The 21,342-nt window shown below is 44.9% G+C and overlaps 1 long non-coding RNA gene across 1 annotated transcript in view; it reads right to left on the bottom strand.

The window, feature by feature from the left end:
* The window catches only part of LOC112069692 (uncharacterized), a 38,498-nt gene extending 23,697 nt beyond the window's left edge, over positions 1-14,801 (bottom strand). The window contains exons 1-2 of the long non-coding RNA XR_002893775.2: positions 14,538-14,801; positions 13,333-13,431 (exon numbers count right to left, since the gene is read on the bottom strand). This is a non-coding gene — a long non-coding RNA (uncharacterized lncRNA). The remainder of the gene's footprint in view (positions 1-13,332; positions 13,432-14,537) is intronic.
* Positions 14,802-21,342: the final 6,541 nt, after the last annotated feature.

The raw sequence follows: 21,342 nt of genomic DNA, 5'->3' as shown, positions 1-21,342 counted from the left end.
GGAAGACAACAACACCACGAGATGCAACAATTCAAGTTTGGCTTGTGATGTGATTGGTCTGAAGCCAAATCCAAACTGTCTTCCCTTGACACTTTTTTTGGTGCACCAGAACCATTCACATCTGAGCTCACTCAGTTTAGCTGATTGGCTAATATTTTATACTTTTTTTTAATCAAGGGAGGCCAAATGCTCGCTGGCTTCCCTTGCATTCAATGCTATGGGCGGCAACAATGTCATACTTTTTCTGACCAGACAGCATCAGATAGATCCGCTACACATACAGAGGGGCGCTGTTTCGATCACTCCGATGCTTTCTCCGGTGAGACATGCAGCCTCTTGCAAATTGAAGAAAATGTATGAAACAGAGAGACGAAAGATTAATTATTTAGTATGCTGTTTTCTCTTTTCTTCCCTTGTCATCCATGAATACACACCAGTCTACACCGTCTTTTCAATGAGGTGGGGCGGCTCAAAGGAGTTAAGACGCTAACAGTCATGTGCGCGCCACCGGCAACAAAAGGTCCCCTATGTTGGGTGCATACAGATAAAGGAGCCTCCTTTGTGTGCTGTGTTTCACATAACGCAGGTCGGCCATGGGATGCATGCCAGGTCTGTGTCTGTCTGTCTACCCCTCTGACTGGAGAAACAGAGAAACACACACAACACACACACCACCCACACACACACACACCACACACACACACACACACACACACACACACACACACACACACACACACACCACACACACACACACACACACACACACACCACACACACCAACACACACACCACCACACACCACAGCCTTCCTGGCCAACATAAAACACCTAAGGAACAATTTACGGAATGGATTAAGCTTTGTATTCCTGGTTTAAAATATAATGACTCTAACCCTAATTCATACTGTAAAATATCCTCAAAAGGGTTGTATATTCAAAAATACGTCTATTTCACAGTAGTGCTTCCAAAATCAACAGTAGGCTAATGTTCTCACTACATCTTTGCTGGGATATTGCTATAAAATACTAAGTCTAAATGTCAGTGGTGATATTTGAGCTAATTGTTTTGTAATAAGTTCCTCCTAGTCTTTAATAAGCATAATAACATTCATCATGTTGTGGCAAATCCATTTTGGAGGAATGAGTTACCTCAAATTGCCCACCATTGTTTGCTGTTATTCTATAAATTGTAATAAAACAATAATCGCAGGCTCAGGAAATGAGGTTTACAGCATCAATAGTTCCGCATATACCACGGAGGTGTGGTGGTGGTAGGTAAACGTATTAAGATGCTTTAACACACATACATGTCCATGCACAGAGCCCCTCCTCTGCTCATTGTCTTTATACAAACAGAACACTGTAAAATGTATGTTAATTTAACTTTTGTAAATACTGCTTCAGGATTACCATGGGCCCCTTCCCATTCCCGTATTGCAAATGTCACTAAATATGTCAATTCTCTCACACACACACAAAAAGAATACACACACAAAATAAGGGCAGAAGAGCCATGGCCTGAACACACCACAGAGGGTAAAAAAAGAATATAAAGAGTCCCAACGAGTTCCTTGGCATGTTAGTTTTCTTCCAGGCAGTCCCTATTGACCTGTAAACCTTTGTGACTGGAACAAATGCAAATGGCGCTGACTTGCTCACACAGAAACACTAAAGGCCTATTCAAACGAGGGCCTGCCAACAATGCAGCAGCAACGCTGGTGCCCGGCCCGCAGTGCAGCTCCAGACTGGGGACTCAAAGGCCCAGTCTGTATCCCAAATGGCACCCTATTCCCTATAGTGCACTACTTTTGTCCAGGGCCCATAGTGCTCTGGTCAAAAGTAGTGCACTAAATAGGGAATATAGTGCTATTTGGGACGCACACCTAGCCTCCCAGGAGCTGGTTCACAGTCACATGGTACACTCCTCCAGCTCAAGCTCCAGCCGTCTGGCACCGAGCAGAGGGACCATCCACTTTCATTAATTCTCCTCCATGACTTTATATATACACACACCCATCTGACCAGCTAAGTCTGTCTAAGGAACTCTCTCTTAGTTAGCAAACAGAGTTTAAATTTGATATAATTCTTCTAAATGTAATTAATTTACTTCCACTGTTTTCAACTTCAAATAAATGTTCAATATAATTGTAATAAACTTGCAAACTGCTAGTTGCAAAAAACTTGCAATAAACTGAAAACTGAAAATGTATTTACTACATAAACTTGATGAAAATGTGTATAAATTACAATACAATGTTAATACAATGATGTTCATTTCCAACACATTTGTGATGATGTGTACATTTCCAGCAGTAGGGATTTAATGATGGACAGGGATCTGTAGTGCTGAGTCAGTCACATCTGTAGAACACCTGCAACAAACAGCCACATGACCCTGATAGAACCATCAAGGGGGGAGAGAGGAAGGAGGAGAGAAAGAAAAGTAGGGGGGGCGAGAGAGGGGAGAAAGGAGAAAAAGGATGATGAGGCGATAAGGACTGAGTCTCAGACAGAAAGAAGAGAGGGACAAGAAATAGGAGAGAGAGAGTGATACAGAGCGAGAGAGCAAGATGTAGAGACTCAGTGAGCATAGCCTTGTTATTGAGAGAGGCCGCCATAGGCAGACCTGGCTCTCGAGAGAAGAAAGGCTATGCGCCCATTGCCCACAAAATGAGGTGGAAACTGAGCTGCACTTCCTTACCTCCTGCCAAAGGTATGACCATATTAAAGAGACATACAGTGCATTCGGAAAGTATTCAGACCTCTTGACTTTTTCCACATTTTGTTACTTTACAGCCTTAGTCTAAAATGTATTAAATTGTTTTTTCCCCTCGTCAATATCCCATAATGGTCTCCCAAGTGGCGCAGCGGTCTAAGGCACTGCATCTCATTGATAGAGGTGTCACTACAGACCCTGGTTCGATTCCAGGCTGTATCACAACCGGCCTTGATTGAGAGTCCCGTAGGGCGGCGCACAATTGGCCCAGCGTCGTTCGGAGTAGGCCATCATTGTAAATAAGAATTTGTTCTTAACTGACTCACCTAGTTACAAAAAGATTAAAATAACATAAAAGAATTACAAAGCAAAAACAGGTTTGTATAATTTTTTGCAAATGAAGAAAAAAGAAACTGAAATATCACATTTATATTAAGTATTCAGACCCTTTACTCAGTACTTTGTTGAAGCACCTTTGGCATCGATTACAGCTTTGAGTCTTCTTGAGTATGACGCTACAAGCTTGGCACACCAGTATTTGGGGAGTTTCTCCCATTCCTCTCTGCAGATCCTCTCAAGCTCTGTCAGGTTGGATGGGGAGCGTTGCTGCACAGCTATTTTCAGGTCTCTCCAGAGATGTTCGATCAGGTTGAAGTCCGGGCTTCTGGCTGGGCCACTCAAGGACATTCAGAGACTTGTCCCGAAGACACTCCTGCGTTGTCTTGGCTGTGCTTAGGGTCGTTGTCCTGTTGGGGAGGTGAACCGTCGCCTCAGTCGAGGTCCTGAGTGCTCTGGAGCAGGTTTCATCAAGGATTCTCCTGTACTTCGCTCCGTTCATAGTAGTATCCCAGTCCCTGCTGCTGAAAAACATCTCCACAGCATGATGCTGCCACCACCATGCTTCACCGTAGATGTGACGCTTGGCATTCAGCGCCAAAGAGTTTAATCTTGATTTCATAGACCAGATAATCTTGTTTCTCATAATCTGAGAGTCTTTAGGTGCCTTTTGGCAAACTCCAAGCAGGATTTCATGTGCCTTTCACTGAGGAGTGGCTTCTGTCTGGCCACTCTACCATAAAGGCCTAATTAGTAGAGTGCTGCAGAGATGATTGTCCTTCTGGAAGGTTCTCCCATCTCCACGAGGAACTCTAGAGCGCTGTCAGAATGACCATCGGGTTCTTGGTCACCTCCCTGACCAATGCCTTCTCTCCCCCGATTGCTCAGTTTGGCCGGGCGGCCAGCTCTAGGAAGTCTTGGTGGTTTCAAACTTCTTCCATTTAAGAATGATAGAGACCACTGTGTTCTTGGGGTTCTTCAATGCTGCAGAAATGTTTTGGTACCCTTCCCCAGATTTGTACCTCGACACCGTCTTGTCTCGGAGCTCTAACGAAAATTCCTTCGACCTCGTGGCTTGATTTTTGCTCTGACATGCACTGTCAACTGTGGGACCTTATATAGACAGGTGTGTGCCTTTCCAAATCATGTCCAATCAATTGAATTTACCACAGATGGACTCCAATCTAGTTGTTGAAACATCTCAAGGATGATCAAGAAAACAGGATGCACCTGAGCTCAATTTTGAATCTCATAGCAAAGGGTCTGAATACTTATTCTGTAAATAAGGTATTTATGTATTTTATTTTTCTAAAACCTGTTTTTGCTATGTCTTATGGGGTATTGTGTGTAGATTGCTGAGGGGGGGAAGTATTTAATCCATTTTAGAATAAGGCTGTCACTGTATTTCTCACAGATCACACAGACCCAAAATAATTTGAAAACAAATCACATTGATAAACTCCCATATGTGTTTAGCGAAATAACACAATGTGAAATCACAGCAGAAAGATTTGTGACCCGTTGCCATGAAAACAGGGCAACCGGTGGAACACAAACAACATTGTAAATACATTCCATTTTTATCTGTTTACTTATCTTCCCCTACTTTTCATGCTACAACTATTAACATATTGTTAAAAACACTGTACAAAGCTGATAATATACATTTGAACTTCTTTATCCTTTTGAAACCTTATGAGTGCAAATTTTACTGTACATTGTTTTGTTTCTTCTCATTTTTGTTTATTGTTTATTTTACTTGCTTTGGCAATGTAAACATATGTTTCCCATACCAATAAAGCCCCATTGAATTGAAAGAGAGAGAGAGAGAGAGAGAGAGAGAGAGAGAGAGAGAGAGAGAGAGAGATGATGGGAACTCATGGGGACTCAAAAGCCTAAAAAAAATATGCCATGACTGACTTTCGTCTGTCCTTCAAGAGGAGCATGCTCACTTTCATTTATAAAGGTTATAATATACTGACTTGTCCTTGATGTCATTCAACTGGGTCCAACCGAAACCCCATTTTGTTCCCTCTAATATAATTCCAGTGTGCAGCTCATAACTGAAATCCCTTAAGCTTTGGTTCCCAAGTACAAAATGCCAATGATACATTCAGAGAAAGTCAAAAACCACTCTTGGCACCACTGTGGGAAGCATTGGCGTCAACATGGGCCAGCTTTCCCGTGGAACGCTTTCGACACCTTGTAGAGTCCATGCCCCGACGAAATGAGGCTGTTCTGAGGGCAAAAGGGGGTGCAACTCAATATTAGGCAGTTGTTCCTAATGTTTTGTACACTCTGTAGTAGTAAAGGGGGGGGGGAAAGTGAAACGCTGAAGCTGAAGTTGATGTTGAAGCTATAAAGTTGGTTCAGTACCGGGGAATGGACAGTCTTGTCCATTGAAGGTTGAAGGTAAAGGTTGAAGGTGGCCAACCTTCAATGCATACATGGTGGTATATTGGTATACCTGCAAAGCACTGGAGTGGGTATGTCTTCCTTGTGGTCTGGCCTGTCTCCATAAAAGGCCTATGTTGTGCTGAGAAATACCATGTACAGGGAAAATATCAAAACATCTAAACCCTACTGCAATTGACTATACACATTTCTAGCACTGTATCACTCATCTCCACTGTTTCCAAAGCTGAGCCACCTCTGGCTTGGAGAGAAAAACGAAAAATGTCAGAGTATTTAATGTACGCCTCCATGTACTATAGTGTTATCACATGCCAGATTTTCATCCATGTCAGATTCCTTATTTTACAGGTCTTTGTATCTGCACAAAGACATTCTCTAAACATTGACCACACAGTCTAGATATCACAAACATGTATAAAGTCATGCAGAGAGCGTGTTGTTTTTTCCAGAGTGTGTAACTACGGGTCAAAGTTCTCTCTGGAATTTAGAACCAAACCGGAAGAACCTGTGGAGCTCCCCACAGAGATTTGTTTAATTTGCTTACAGGATTCATGAACTCTGCTTTTAACTCAGGAACTCAATTCTGCTCTCACTCACTACGTCCTATCCTATAAAAAAAAAAAAATTGGCACGAATAGGGTGAGAAAAACTTAGCAAACTCAGCCAAAATAGACAATAAAGCAGTATAGGGGAGAGGAGAAAAACATGGCAGATTGCAAGAGGGTTGATTCAGTGCAAGGCAGCAAGGGCTTTGGGTTTTTCTTCTTTTTCTTCCTCCTCTCTCTCCCAAATGATTCACAGTGGAAAGAAAAGCCCTTTTCCCTGTCCTCACATGAACTTGAACATGAGCTTCCTGTTATAGGCTGGGAGGAGGAAACACCCAGAGCAGAGAGAGAGCAGAGAGAGGCAGAGAGCAGGGTCATATTCACTAGCCACCAAACAGAAGAAAACTGACTCAAAATGAAACGCTTGTTTTTGTTTTCTGTTGCAAAACCTTTCGCTACGGTGTCCACTATAAATACGACCCAAAGCTGAACAGAGCGGAGAGAGAGCAGAGAGCTCAGTCACACTGGTTGACAGAGGCAGGCCTTCTGTGTCTCGCCCCCTCCCTGGAAGAAAACTAACATGCCAAAGATCTCTTTCTCTCTCCCTACCCTCTCTCGCTACTTCCTGAACTCTTCACTGAACGCCTGAGAAATTAGGTCAAAGCTGGAATCCGTTTGCGATATTACAACAACAAAGAAGTCACTGCATTGCACGTGCGATAAAAGAGAATTGCACGCTGCTCTATGTTTGCTACATACTTCAGTCTGAGACTGCCATCGTTGAAGTTGTTTGTTATGACGTCAAAATAAGGGGTGCTGCTTTACCCACAGGTGTTCTGGTTCTGGCCCAACCCATCGGATCCTGGAACCAATCAGAATAGTTAGAATGTGTTTGATATTCTACAAAATGCTCCAGACTCATTGCGGAGAAGAAACTAATGTGAGTGGCGTGGCGTTGGGGTAGCCAGGCAACCTCAGCTTGGCAACTAAAATAATAACAACTGTGGGGTCGGCAAGTGACGCTGTTTCCCCTTACTGTAGATTCCATCTTTAAGTGTTCCATGCAAAGACATTATAGACAGTATGCACACATACTGTAGAGTAGAAGCATGTGTAAAATGACGTCACGGTGCTTGCTTTGCGAGTACCACTTCCTACCAATTCGGCCCATACCTGGTGCGAACTCGGGACCTCTGCCTTGCTAGCACATGTGACCACCCTACTGAAGTGTCTTACCAGTCGGCACCACGCGAAAAGCTAGCTACTCTCTGGCACAAGTGGGGACACTTCAGGCTGAGGAGTAAGTTTCACACATCCCCATGTGCTACACATGCACACACACATGTACACACACATGTGCACACACACACACACACTGCAGCTAACTACAAATACAAGCCGTTTCACAGGGAAATCGTATTACCAGGGGAACAGTGAAATATAATCTCCATAGACTACACTAGCTATATTATATATTTTACTGCGTCTGGGCGTAAAATGGCGCCAGAACAAATGGCAGCAGTTTATGGGCGCCCAACCAATTGTGCTATTATGTGTTTTTTTCGCGTTATTTGTAACTTATTTTGCACATAATGTTTCTGCAGCCGTATCTTACGGCAAAAAATAGCTTCTGGATATCAGGACAGCGATCACTCACCTCGGATTAGACAAAGGTTTGTTCTTCAACAAGCAGGACACACGGGACATTCTCCGAACACCCGACAAGGTCAACATCCCAGTTATTTGCAAGAGGAAGAGACGCAGGTACAGAGGACACAGAGCGGGATGCATCGTAAGGATTTGCAGAAGGCGAGTGGGAAAGCTGCCGTTACCGTCAATATTACTCGTCAACGTGCAATCATTTGGACAATAAATTACACGAGGTACGATCACGAATATCCTACCAACGGGACATCAAAAACTGTAATATCTTATGTTTCATGGAATTGTAGCTGAATGATGACATGGATATTCAGCTAGCGGGATATACGCTGCACCGGCAAGATAGAACAGCACACGAGACGAGGGGGGGCGGTCTGTGCATATTTGTAAACAAGAGCTGGAGGAAGTCTCTAGATTTTGCTCGCCTGAAGTAGAGTATCTTGTGATAAAATGCAGACCACGCTATTTGCCTAGAGAGTTTTCAGCTATACTTTTCGTGGCTGTTTATTTAACACCACAGACAGATGCTGGCACTAAGACCGCACTCAGTCAGCTGTATAAGGAAATAAGCAAACAGGAAACCGCTCACCCAGAGGCAACGCTCCTAGTGGCCGGAGACTTTAATGCAGGGAAACTTAAATCAGTTCTACCTCATTTCTATCAACATGTTAAATGTGCAACCAGAGGGAAAACAATTCTAGATCACCTGTACTCCACACACAGAGACACGTACAAAGCTCTCCCTTGCCCTCCATTTGGTAAATTCAACCAAAATTCTATCCTCCTGATTCCTGCTTACAAGCAAAAATTAAAGCAGGAAGCACCGGTGACTTGGTCTATAAAAAAGTGGTCAGGTGAAGCAGATGCTAAACTACAGGACTGTTTTGCTATCACAGACTGGAACATGTTCCGAGATTCTTCCGATGGCATTGAGGAGTACACCATATCAGTCACTGGCTTTATCAATAAGTGCATCGAGGACGTCGTCCCCACAGTGACTGTTCGTACATACCCCAACCAAAAGCCATGGATTACAGGCAACATTCGCACTGAGCTAAAGGGTAGAGCTGCCGCTTTCTAGGTGCGGGACTCTAACCTGGAAGCTTATAAGAAATCCTGCTATGCCCTCTGATGAACCATCAAACAGGCAAAGAGTCAATACACGGCTAAGATTGAATCGTACTACACCGGCTCCAACGCTCGTCTTGTGTGTCAGGGCTTGCAAACTATTACAGACTACAAAGGGAAGCACAGCCGCGAGCTGCCCAGTGACACGAGCCTACCATACGAGCTAAATCACTTCTGTGCTCGTTTCGAGGTAAGCAACACTGAGGCATGCATGAGAGAATCAGCTGTTCCGGATGACTGTGTGATCACGCTCTCCGTAGCCAATGTGAGTAAGACCTTTAAACAGGTCAACATTTACAAGGCTGCGGGGCCAGACGGATTACCAGGACGTGTGCTCCAGGCATGTGCTGACCAACTGGCAGGTGTCTTCATTGACATTTTCAACATGTCCCTGATTGAATCTGTAATACCAACATTATCAAGCAGACCACCATAGTCCCTGTGCCCAAGAACACGAAGGCAACCTGCCTAAATGACTACAGACCCGTAGCACTCACGTCTGTAGCCATGAAGTGCTTTGAAAGGCTGGTAATGGCTCATATCAACACCATTATCCCAGAAACCCTAGACCCACTCCAATTTGCATACTGCCCAAACAGATCCAAAGATGATGGAATCTCTATTGCACCCTTTCCCACCTGGACAAAAGGAACACCTACGTGAGAATGCTATTCATTGACTACAGCCCAGCGTTCAACACCATAGTACCCTCAAAGCTCATCACTAAGCTAAGGATCCTGGGACTAAACACCTCCCTCTGCAACTGGATCCTGCTCTTCCTGACGGGCCGCCCCCACCTACCCTCACCTCATGTGGTGAGGGTAGGTTGCAACACATCTGCCACACTCATCCTCAACACTGGAGCCCCTCAGGGGTGCGTGCTCAGTCCTCCCCTTTACTTCCTGTTCAACCACGACTGCATGGCTAGGCACGACTCCAACACCATCATTAAGTTCGCAGACGACACAACAGTGTAGGCCTGATCACCGACAACGACGAGACAGCCTATAGGGAGCAGGTCAGAGACCTGGCCGGGTGGTGCCAGAAAAACAACCTATCCCTCAACGTAACAAAGATTAAGGAGATGATTGTGAACTACAGGAAAAGGAGGATCGAGCACGCTCCCATTCTCATCGACAGGGCTGTAGTGGAGCAGGTTTAGAGCTTCAAGTTCCTTGGTGTCCACATCACCAACAAACTAGAATGGTCCCAACACACCAAGACAGTCGTGAAGAGGGCCCGACAAAGCCTATTCCCCCTCAGGAAACTAAAAAGATTTGGCATGGGTCCTCAGATCCTCAAACGGTTATACAGCTGCAACATCGAGAGCATCTTGACTGGTTGCATTACTGCCTTGAACGGCAATTGCTCGGCCTCCGACCGCAAGGCACTACAGATGGTTGTGCGTACGGCCCAGTACATCACTGGGGCTAAGCTGCCTGCCATCCAGGACCTCTACACCAGGCGGTGTCAGAGGAAGGCCCTAAAAATTGTCAAAGACCCCAGCCACCCCAGTCATAGACAGTTCTCTCTACTACCGCATGGCAAGCGGTACGGAGTGCCAAGTCTTGGACAAAAATGATTCTCAAAAGTTTTTACCCCCAAGCCACAAGACTCCTGAACAAGAAATCAAATGGATACCCAGACTATTTGCATTGTGTGCCCCCCCAACCACTCTTTTACGCTGCTGCTACTCTCTGTTTATCATATACAGTGGGGCAAAAAGGTATTTAGTCAGCCTCCAATTGTGCAAGTTCTCCCACTTAAAAAGATGAGAGAGGCCTGTAATTTTCATCATAGGTACACTTCAACTATGACAGACCAAAATGAGAAAATAAATCCAGAAAATCACATTGTAGGATTTTTTATGAATTTATTTGCAAATTATGGTGGAAAATAAGTATTTGGTCAATAACAAAAGTTTATCTCAATACTTTGTTATATACCCTTGTTGGCAATGACAGAGGTCAAATGTTTTCTGTAAGTCTTCACAAGGTTTTCACACACTGTTGCTGGTATTTTGGCCCATTCCTCCATGCAGATCTCCTCTAGAGCAGTGATGTTTGGGGCTGTTGCTGGGCAACACGGACTTTCAACTCCCTCCAAAGGTTTCTATGGGGTTGAGATCTGGAGACTGGCTTAGAGCCACTCCAGGACCTGTGAAACTGCTTCTACGAAGCCACTCCTTCGTTGCCCGGGCGCTGTGTTTGGGATCATTGTCATGCTGAAAGACCCAGCCACGTTTCATCTTCAATGCCCTTGCTGATGGAAGGAGGTTTTCACTCCAAAATCTCACGATACATGGCCCCATTCATTCTTTCCTTTACACGGATCAGTCYTCCTGGTCCCTTTGCAGAAAAACAGCCCCAAAGCATGATGTTTCCACCCCCATGCTTCACAGTAGGTATGCTGTTTCTGGAATTTTTTTTCTCATTTTGTCTGTCATAGTTGAAGTGTACCTATGATGAAATTTACAGGCCTCTCTCATCTTTTTAAGTGGGAGAACTTGCACAATTGGTGGCTGACTAAATACGTCTTTGCCCCACTGTATGCATAGTCACTTTAACTATACATTCATGTACATACTACCTCAATTGGCCCGACCAACCAGTGCCCCCGCTCATTGGCTAACCGGGCTATCTGCATTGTGTCCCGCCACCCACCACCCACCAACCCCTCTTTTACGCTACTGCTACTCTCTGTTTATCGTATATGCATAGTCACTTTAACCATATCTACATGTACATACTATCTCAATCAGCCCGACTAACCAGTGCCTGTATATAGCCTCGCTACTGTATATAGCCTTGCTACTGTATTTTTCACTGTCTTTTTTACTGTTGTTTTTATTTCTTTACTTACCAATTGTTCACTTAATACCTTTTTTGCACTCTTGGTCAGAGCCTGTAAGTAAGCAGTTTACTGTAAGGTCTACACCTGTTGTATTCGGCGCATGTGACAAATACATTTTGATTTGATTATCCCTACTTTAGCTTCACACTTTTACAGAGGGCTTTGTAACATTTAAAACTCCTGTCACAAGTCGAAACTAACTACTTCTGCACTTTTTTTGTTATTCTGTTCTAGAGTAAACTGAGGGTAAATCATGCCACTGACAAAGTCATGCCAATCACAAGTCCACAGGCTCTCTCTCTTTCTTTACTGCTTAGGATCTGAGAAACCAGCCCTTGTCCATTGTCTCCAGCCACCTGTGTTTGCCTCGTTGCCTCGTTTTCCCCAGAGCACAATGGCTTTCCTGTTTATAGCCACAAGTGTGTTTTATAAACGTACAATATACTGGTTATTAATATATCACATTAAAGATGCCTATCACCCTGAGCCATCAGGGGCCACAGGGTCATGAGGATCTGTTACATACTTGGCCCCTGTCTGCTCCTCTTTCCAGAGAGCAGCAAGGAGAGGAGAGAATGTGGCCGGCGACAAATGCCAAGTTTCTGTCATCCGTTGCTGCGGCTCCCAGAGTTTTGGGAAACATCGCTTCAGTGCGATTGACAGGCTGGGTTCGGCATCACCAGAGTACCAGAGCACTAGGCCAGGCAACAAAATAAGCTTCCAGTTGCAGACGCAGCACTAAAATAGCCAGATGTGCAGAAAGAAAACCTACGACTGTCTTATTAGGCCCGACCGGCCCGGCCCAGGCCAAGACACTTATAACTTTGATTGTGTAAAATAAAAAAAAAGCTTGCCAACCGAATGACAGGAGGAGCAAATTGAATGTTATCTTTGGCAGAAGCAGGAGAGCAGTGAGAGACAACTATTAAACAAATGGAAATAAAGTCTCAGGGCGACCGATTGATTTCCCAAGAGTTGTCAGAGAGTAAAACTCTCCCTTAATACTGTCAATTAGAAAATGTTTGATTTGAAGCTGTTCATGTAAATTAAGATGGGGCATTAGTTCTAAATATTGATAATTCTTTAAAGAATATATATACAGTATATATAAATATATACATAAATACATCATCTCTCAGTTGAATTGTGCAGGTGACAGCTTTGGCTGTGAGAGTAAACCTGTCATGTAGGGCCTACTCTGAGTACTGACCCCAGTGCTGTGACTGACAAGGTTCAAGGCTCAAGGCTCAAATGAAGAAGTAATCGACATTTTCTGCCACGTTTACAGGAGATATTTCGGATCAATGTCTCTAAACATAGGCCTTTTCAGATAGATGAAGAATGGTCAGGGCGTATAGACAGAGTATGTGATCTTTTTCACATGAACAAGTTTTTCCACTGCCTATTTGATTTAGAAATGATAAGCTTATTCATTCTCTATAGAACTAATAACCATTACTTGACAATCATTATAAATAAGAAATACAAGTTTCACTCAATGTCTTTCATTTGTAATGCAGATCTAAAATGTAATGCATTATGCACTGAATCATATTACAATATGTTTCACACAGCAACTACAGTACATTTAAATCATATTTTGGAAGGTTTCTCATTACGATTTAAACTGTTATTGTGTCACTGAATAGTTACATAATAAAAAAATAAAACCTACCTGTTATAACAACATCTATAATATGCACTCTCCAATTCTTTTACTTTCTGTTGATCTGAAATGTCCACTTCTTCAGTGTCCGAGGTGGAGCAGCCAGCACTGAAACACAGAAATCACAGCACATTTTAGCACTTTAACAGGAACACCCTTGTATCTTTGCATCTGAAAATGACAAATGATCACCAGCAAAAAAAGGCAAATAGTAAAAATATTCTGAGGATGACTTACAGCTAAATCATTTTAGGCTATAGTAGGCCATTTTCTTCCACATACACACAGGAAGCATTGCTGAGATTATTATCAACATCATACCAAAACTCCAACTCATTTCAACTCCTCAAAGAAGGCAATTGTCTCCCAACTTTCAATAGTTCCCTTTTTCATAAAAGAAAAGGTTTAGACCTATAGAGGTTTGATGCCCAAATATCACTTTTCAATGACAGTGTAATAGGCTATAATCCATTTTAAAACATATTTGAGGGAAAACCACATGGAAACAGATCGCAAAACGACACAATCAAATCATACCCCAGAGTCGGATAATTTACGAGTAAACAGCTCAAATTGGCGAAATAACATTTGTTTTATTAAATGCACATTTGTTCAAATGACACAAATGCACATTTTAAAATGATGTGTCGTCTTTATGGTGGATTAGTAGAGATGGTAAGGCTATAAGCATTGTATTTCAGCTCTCTGTTAAGAACAACAAAGAGAAAAGGTATCATATAAACCATGCACTAAAACTGACATCTTTCTTTATTTAACTGCAATTGTGAATTTAAGGCTATAGCCTATCAATCTCCTTTAATCAAAATAGAAATACATTATACATTGATCTTGGTTTGTTTTGTTTTATGTCATTGTAATGATCAACATAAACAATTTGGGGGCGATTTAGTTTGCGGTTGAAATAACTACCCGCGAAAACTTAATTCATTCTTCCCTACGACTGTAGAACATCTCAGTCTCTGAATCGTGTCATCCACCCCACTGAAAATACATGCTATCCACCGGCAAGATAACACACGATTTGGAACGGCTATTCCCTACAATAAATGCGGTTTATTTAGTAGTTTTATGGAGCACATTAACTTACGCTTAGTTTATTGTCTTCAAAACATCTGTATTTTCCTCATTTCTCCTCGTAGTTTGTCATTGAATCACAGAAAATGAGTATTGCTTATGGGAAAAAGAAGACTAACCTCGATTACACATGGACGCCAATTTCAAAATGAAGTTCAAGTTCAAGTCCAGAGCAGTCACGCTGTGTTTGTCTGTCTCTCCCTGTAACTATCGTGTCCTCGCTGCACCGCGGCAACAATGATGCGAGTGTGAGAAATGACGACTAGGCTACGTAGTGATCCGCGCTCTTGAGTCGATACATTGTAACAGTGTAGCAAAGTAGGCCTATATAAACTTCGGCAAAGAAGCATCCATAGCAAAAGGAGCTGTGTTGCGTTCGCCGGCTCTTTTAGAAATATTCATAAAGAATAGGCTACCAGCATTTCCTCGCTCGCCACATCCGCGGCGGGGCCGGACTATCAGTAGAGCAGACAGACTCACTGTGTTCCCTCTGCTATAGCTCAAATAGATTTGAGAAGTTCAGCTAAGGTGAAATGTGATTCGCTGCACTATCTCAGCTATGAAACACACTGTACCTAGCATAGGCCTACTACAATTACATATTTACAAAAGATAAGAGATAGTCGTTAGTGTGGAGCATTAGCCTACTGCGAACAAACAACAATGCACACGCATCCGAATTAATATTGCTATGAAAAACTCGAGGCACCACGTTTAGGCTACTCCTGTTAATGTATTTATTACACTAGTTTTTATTACACGTGTAGTTGTTCCATAAGAAAACATGGAAAACATTGCCTTTCAATAACGCAATCAGAATTCGTTCGGCCTATTCAAGTGTTAAATTGAGTCCTGAACTGTCAATGTATACTTACGAGAATAGACTTGAGACTCGTGTTCATATAGGCTAGCCTTGCCTACTCTCAGCATATTTGGTCATTTTACCGAGGCAGTTTCAATTCAATGCAAATGAGAGGCATAGGTCTAGGTCTAAAACACATTCTGTCAATGTAGGCCATCATAACAATTTCATAATAATTTCCAGGCATGTAGGCCTAGCCTATTCTCCCGAAATTGCTTAGCCAAATAGGCACCCAAAAAACGAGTAGGCTATAGGCCTAGGCCCAATGCACCTGTTTAGCCTACCTGTGTCAACTGGAATAAAGTTATTTTTCTTCCTCCATGCATTCAGTGTCAGGTGATATCATGTCTGGATTTGATTTGGCTATATTATTCCATGTCAACAGATATGATTTAGCTATTGTATTCTGTTATACTGTATGTTTATAGGAATTATAGATAAGTGGTAGCTAATTTGTGGTATAATAAAGGTATTGTAAAGGATCATGGTGCAAGACTAGAAGACACTTTTCCCCATAATTAGCCTATGGCTATAACACACTCGGGTGACTTTACAGGCTATAGGCTACAGTGCTCCCGTTATTTAATTTGGATAACAGGGCTCCCATAGGCCCGCAGTTCAGGAAAAAAGTTTATATAAATGTATTTGGTTTTAGAATGCTAAAAATATATGATAGGGCCTACATAAAGTTTTACTCATACTTATTCCAAATTCTATGGAAGCCAGTTCCAGCCACTCCCTCAAAAAATCTGACTACAATTTATGAGACAGTGGGTGATTATTGAGAGATTCACTGCCTTCATAAAGTATCCATACCCCTTGACTTATTCCGCATTTTGTTGTGGTACAACCTGAATTCAAAATGGATTAAAACTATTTTTTTTCACCCATCTACACAAAGTGCCCCATAATGACGAAGTGAAAACATGTTTTTCGATTTTTTTGCAAATTTATTGAAATTGAAATACAAAAATATCTCATTTACATAAGTATTCACACCCCTGAGTCAATACTTTGCAAAAGCACCGTTGGCAGCGATTACAGCTGAGTCTTTCTAAGTAAGTCTCTAAGAGCTTTCCACACCTGGATTGTGCAACATTTTCCCATTATCCTTTTGAAAATTCTTCAAGCTCTGTAAAATTGGTTGTTGATCATTGCTATACAACCACTTTCAGGTCTTGCCATATATTTTCAAGTAGATGTACATTCTCTCAACCAGCTTCACCTGGAATGCTTTTCCAACAGTCTTGAAGGAGTTCCCACATATGCTGAGCAGTTGTTGGCTGCTTTTCCTTTACTCTGCGGTCCAACTCATCCCAAAATGTCACACCCTGATCTGTTTCACCTGTCTTTGTGCTTGTCTCCACCCCCCACCAGGTGTCTCCCATCTCCCCTCATTATCCCCTGTGTATTTATACCTGTGTTCTCTATCTGTTGCCAGTTCGTTTTGTTCGCCAAGCCTACCAGCGTTTTTCCCCATGCTCCTGTCTTTTCTATATTTCCTGTTTTCTAGTTTTCCCAGTTTTGACCATTCTGCCTGCCTGCCATCCTGTACCTTGCCCCACCACACTGGATTATTGACCTCTGCCTGCCCTTGACCTGTCGTTTTGCCTGCCCCTGTTCTAGTATTAAACTTTTGTTACTTTGACACAGTCTGCATCTGGGTCTTCCCTAAAACGTGATAGTACGAACTGGCCCTGACAGACCCAGCAGACTTAGACCAGCTCCACAATACTGTCTCCCTGCAAGGAGCCACCATTGGACGACATAAGGTGTTACTGCAATGTCTTATGGAGGGATTCCATACCCTGGCAGAACGCAATGACCAGGATTTCAAGACTTGCTGGAGCGCTACGCTGGAGATTGCGGAACCTGCCGGGCTTTTCTCTCCCAGTGCTCCCTCATTTTCGAGTTGCAGCCTTCTTCATTCCCCTCGGACCGCTCGAGGATAGTGTACATCATAACGCTGATGTCCGGGAGGGCACTCGCCTAGACTACGGCGGTTTGGGAGCAACAGTCCGCCATCTGTCTCAGTCTAGAGGAGTTCATGGCGGAAGTTCGGAAGGTGTTTGATTCTCCGTTGTCCGGGAGAAAGGCTGCTCATAAGTTGCTCCAGCTACATCAAAACTCCCGTAGTGTGGCAGACTACGCAGTGGATTTTTGCATGTTGGCGGCTGAGAGTGCCTAGAACCCGGAAGCATTGTTCGACATGTTCCTTATAATCCACAGATTATTGGAGGTGGTCAAAGATGAGCTTAAAGCCCGGGAGCTGCCCATGGACCTTGACTCCGTCATAGCCTTGACCATCCGGATCGATGGGCAGCTTTGTAAACGTAGGAGGGAGAGAGAATTTGTGCCCTGTCGCCCTCGTTCACCCTCGATTCCCACCTCGCCTCCGAAGAATCCCGGAGACACCCGAAGTCTACATGTCCGAGTGAACCCGAAGTCACCCGAGTTCTCTAGGGAATCACAGAGGGCTGCTGACTCGCCTCCTTCGGAGTCCAGGCACCTGGGCATGTCTAGATTGACTCCGGTTGAGTGCTTATGCTGACTCTACAGCTAGAGCTGTCTATATTGTGGGGCTATGGGACATTTCGTAGCTACCTGCCCATTAAAAAAACAGGCTCATCAAGAAGGGGTGAGTACTCTGGTGGGCCTTATGGAGAACTTTTCCTGTCTCCTTACTTGCACCCCTTTCCATGCCATCCTGCTGTGGGGGAACCAGTCGAAATCTCTTCGGGTACTCATTAACTCTGGGGCCGATGAGAGTTTTTTGGATGCTACCATGACATCCGAGCTGGGCATCCCCACTCAGCCCCTCTCCATTCCCATGGACGTTAGAGTGCTGGACGGGTGCTCTATAGGCCGGGTCACTTACAATACCACTCCCATCAACCTACGAGTGTCAGGGAACCACAGCGAGGCAATCCAATTTATGCTGATTAAGTCTCCTCAGGTTCACGTGGTATTGGGATTCTCTTGGCTCCAGTGACACAATCCCATCATAGACTGGACTGCTGGTGCCATTATGGGCTGGAGCCCATTCTGCCATGCCTATTGTCTGAAGTCAGCGCAGCCTGCCCCAGGACGTCTTCCTGTGGGCTCAGAAGTTGCCCCGGACCTCTCCCACAGAGTACCAGGACCTCCTGGAGGTGTTCAGTAAGGCCCGGGCCACTTCGCTTCCGCCACACGACCCTATGACTGCGAGATTGACCTTCTCCCAGGCACCACTCCGCCCCGGGGACCACTGTCTGGTCCGGAGACCAAGGCTATGGAGACCTACATTGAGGACTCCCTAGCAGCAGGGTTCATCCATCCTTCTGCCTTCCCCGCTGGCGCAGGGTTCTTCTTTGTGGAGAAGAAGGACAAAACCCTTTGCCCGTGCATTGACTACCGGGGCATCAACGACATCACGGTGAAGAACCGCTACCCGCTACCACTCATCTACTCAGCCTTCGAGCCACTCCAGGAGGCAACCGTGTTCTCCAAGCTGGACCTACAGAACGCCTACCACCTGGTGCAGATACGGGAAGGGGACAAGTGGAAGACTGCCTTCAACACGGCCAGCAGTCACGAGTATCTGGTCATGTTATTTCGCCTTACTAACGCCCCAGCTGTTTTCCAGGCTCTGGTTAATGATGTTCTCCGCGACATGTTGAACCGGTTCGTCTTCATCTACCTCGACAACATCCTCGTCTTCTCCAGCTCCGCCCAAGAACACGTGCTTCACGTCCAACAGGTTCTCCAACGCCTCCTGGAGAACCAGCTTTTTGTGAAAGCGGAGAAGTGCGAATTCCATCGCTCCACCATCCCCTTCCGGGGTTACATCATCGCTGCAGGGAGTGTACAGATGGATCCCGGGAAGGTGAGTGGTGATGGATTGGCCCCAGCCTACGTCCAGGGTGTAGCTGAAACGTTTCCTGGGATTCGCCAACCTTTATCGCTGCTTTATCCTGGGTTACAGTAAACTGGCTTCCCCACTGTCTGCACTCACTTCTCCCAAGGTTCCATTCATGTGGTCCCCAGCTGCTGACTCGTTTCACCACAGCTCCCATCTTGGTTCATCCTGACCTGTCCCGCCAGTTCGTGGTGAAGGCCGATGCTTCGGATGTCATATTGGGAGCTGTCCTGTCCCAGGGTTCTGCCCTGGACCTCAAGTGACATCCCTGCGCCTTCTTCTCCCATTGCCTCAATGCCACAAAGAGGACTTATGATGTGGGGAATCGGGAGCTTCTCGTGGTGAAGATGGCGTTGGAGGAGTGGAGGCACTGGCTGGAGGGGGCGGAACATCCATTCATTGTCTGGACCGACCATAAGAACCTATATTATCTCTGCACAGCCAAGTGTCTCAATTCCAAGCAAGGTAGGTGGCCCTGCTCTTCACCCAGTTCAAATTCTCCCTCTCCTACCGACCGGGATCCAAGAACATCAAGCCGGATGCGCTGTCACGCCGCTATAGCCCTGTGGCTACACCCTAAGACCCCGAGACCATCCTTCCCATTTCGTGTCTGGTGACGGCACTCAGCTGGGGAATAGAGAAGCATGTCCGTGAGGTGCAGCGTTCCCAGCCAAACCCCGGGGGGGCCCAGATAACCGGATGTTCCACCCCCAGTCAAACGGCCAGTCGGAGCAAGCTAACCAAGACTTGTAAAAAAACTTTTCGCTGCCTGGTCTCCACCAACCCCACCACCTGAAGCCAGCAGCTTGTGTGGGTTGAATACGCCCGCAACACCCTTCCTTGCTCTGCCACGTGTCTCTCGCCCTTTGAGTGTTCCCTGGGCTATCAGCTCCCGCTCTTCCCTGAGCAAGAGGAAGAGGTCGGCATACCTTTGGCCCAGATGTTTGTCTGCCGCTGTCGTCGTACCTGGAAGAGAGCACGGTCGGCCCTTCTCAAGACCACCTCCAGGTATCGACGACAAGCGGACCGCCACCGGACCCCGGCTCCCCGGTACCGTCTCGGGCAGAAGGTATGGCTGTCCACCCAGGATTTTCCCCTCTGGGTCGAGTCCCACAATTTCCCCCCCCAGTTTATCGTCCCTTTCCCCATCTCCAAGATCATTAGCCCCTCTGCTGTTAGTCTTCTGTGGCCCCGTACCCTCCATATCTACTGCAAAGATAGCCTGCAGAGTTCTGTCCTACTATCCAGGTCTGTACCCAAGCAATATGAACTTCTACTTTTAAAAATCCACATCTCTAAAAACAAGTCTCTCACCGTTGCTGCCTGCTATAGACCACCCTCTGCCCCCAGATGTGCTCTCGACACCATATGTGAATTGATTGCCCCCCATCTATCTTCAGAGCTCGTGCTGCTAGGCGACCTAAACTGGAACATGATTAACACCCCAGCCATCCTACAATCTGAGCTTGATGCCCTCAATCTCACACAAATGATCAATGAACCTACCAGGTACCACCCCAAAGCCGTAAACACGGGCACCCTCATAGATATTATCCTAACCAACTTYCCCTCTAAATACACCTCTGCTGTTTTCAACCAAGATCTCAGCGATCACTGCCTCATTGCCTGCATCCGTAATGGGTCAGCGGTCAAACGACCTCCACTCATCACTGTCAAARGCTCCCTGAAACACTTCAGCGAGCAGGCCTTTCTAATCGACCTYGCCGGGGTATCCTGGAAGGATATTGATCTCATCCCGTCAGTAGAGGATGCCTGWWTWTTTTTTTTAAATGCCTTCCTCACCATCTTAAATAATCATGCCCCATTCAAGAAATTTAGAACCAGGAACAGATATAGCCCTTGGTTCTCTCCAGACCTGACTGCCCTTAACCAACACAAAAACATCCTATGGCGTTCTGCATTAGCATCAAACAGCCCCCGTGATATGCAACTTTTCAGGGAAGCTATAAACCAATATACACAGGCAGTTAGAAAAGCCAAGGCTTTTTCAAGCAGAAATTTGCTTCCTGCAACACAAACTCAAAAAAGTTTTGTGACACTGTAAAGTCCATGGAGAATAAGAACACCTCCTCCCAGCTGCCCACTGCACTGAGGATAGGAAACACTGTCACCACCGATAAATCCACTATAATTGAGAATTTCA

Source organism: Salvelinus sp. IW2-2015, unplaced genomic scaffold, assembly GCF_002910315.2.
Source record: "Salvelinus sp. IW2-2015 unplaced genomic scaffold, ASM291031v2 Un_scaffold1082, whole genome shotgun sequence".
Classification (NCBI taxonomy): Eukaryota; Metazoa; Chordata; class Actinopteri; order Salmoniformes; family Salmonidae; genus Salvelinus; species Salvelinus sp. IW2-2015.
This window is presented reverse-complemented; position numbering and strand designations above follow the sequence as displayed.